The sequence below is a fragment of the Echinops telfairi genome, unplaced genomic scaffold (assembly GCF_000313985.2).
Source record: "Echinops telfairi isolate 266 unplaced genomic scaffold, ASM31398v2 ScPeMD7_443;HRSCAF=831, whole genome shotgun sequence".
NCBI lineage: Eukaryota > Metazoa > Chordata > Mammalia > Afrosoricida > Tenrecidae > Echinops > Echinops telfairi.
Genome location: NW_022104341.1, coordinates 78,465,583 through 78,467,224, shown reverse-complemented (window position 1 = coordinate 78,467,224; position 1,642 = coordinate 78,465,583). Strand labels below are relative to the sequence as shown.

General features: G+C 34.2%; 1 protein-coding gene across 1 annotated transcript in view; it reads right to left on the bottom strand.

Annotated features, from left to right (window-relative positions):
• Positions 1-1,642, bottom strand: part of AGBL4 (AGBL carboxypeptidase 4) — a 1,691,367-nt gene that overhangs the window by 1,139,356 nt on the left and 550,369 nt on the right. The gene's annotated exons all lie outside the window — the stretch shown is intronic.

Genomic DNA, 1,642 nt, shown 5'->3' with positions numbered 1-1,642 from the left:
AAGATGAATTAATATTTTAAGCAAATAATTATTGAAAGGAAAAATAATATTTATTTAAAATGTTTAAACTTCAAGATCTTGGGCTCCTTTAATAGGTGAGTTTCTATAGTAGATATGTTACAAGCATAATGTAAATTAATACTTAGCACCCTAATGTTATTTGTTATCTCCATCTTATAAATGAGTTAACTGGAACCCTGGGATACTAGATGCCATACTATGATATTTTAAATGGAGGATATTTGTCATTGATTACTGAGGAAGATATTTTGATACAGATATGTAGTAACAATGGTGGTATTTGAGGAAGACTTAGGTCATTTAAGATGGAGAGAATTAAAAATGTGTAGTGTGGAAAATAGATCCTATATTATGTTCCTAATCAAAAACTTTTGTTGGAGTACCTATCCAGCCATTGGTGACCCAAAGTGTGTGTTATAGACAACAAAGACGTTAAACTTTGTCCTTCCAAGGCGCACAGCATCCTTCGTAGGCCACACCAGGAGGATACAATTTGGAAACCTCACTAAGCAAACTGGAATCTACTTTAAATACACCTTTAACAGGTTAGGAAATGAAATACTTTCTTGTACTTAAGGTCAAAATGCCCTATTGTGAGAAGAAGCAGATTATTACTCTCCAAAGGGTATGGATTTGGAAGTCATTGACCTTCAGTTCAAATCCCTTCCTTTGAGGGTGCCCCAATACATGGGAACGCAAGACTACCAGATAGTTGCTATTTTCATATACTCTTTGCTTTGTAATGACATGTCTTAGTCCAGTAGGCATAGTTCTGCCTTAACAAATGAGTATTATTGAAAGTGTTGGCCTAGCCTCAAACTCATTTTTTATATAGTGTCCACACTTTAATCTATACAAGTAAACAATTCAAGTATTTTAGTCTAAAAAGAAAAGCTGCTGTATGCATGTAGGCTTAAGTTTTAAAAACAGTATTTTAAATTTTACACTCTTGGTTAAATTAATGATACTACCAATAGAATTACCATACACCCCCATGAGGATGGTTTATAATATTCCCCAATAAAATAATGATATTTTTAAACTGGTCCAGAGACATACATAAACTATGGATACATTAAAATATTTTAATTTACATTTAATAATAAACCCTAATTTAAGAACCACTAGTTCTTATAACATGGCCTTACTCCATCCTTGTGCTCAAAAGGAGATCACTGAAGGTATACGTGCGAGAGCAAAGTGTGGTGAAGAAAGCAGACTGTGCCCAGCTATCAGAAAGAATAGTGTCTGGTTTCTTAAAGAATTGCATAAAAGAAACACCTTTCACCTATATCCACATGGAAGAAGCACACAAGCCTGATTGATCTGAATTTTGTCATTGTAATTAATAAAATCCAATACCAGAAGAGGGAACAGTATTAGAGCTTAAATTCTGAGTACATGGTTTTTAGACAGGTATAGATGGTGGTGTAAGCCCCCCAAACACTGGCAGAGTCCCCAGTGGATTAAGCCTCCAGAGAATCCCCTCTGATCACTGACCATGGATGTAACTAGATTTGTTCTTAGACAGACTGCACTAGAAAATGGTTTCATGTTTATGTCCTAGATTAAAAGTTAAAACATTGTCATTTATTCTCCCATTAAACTCATTTTAAATTCA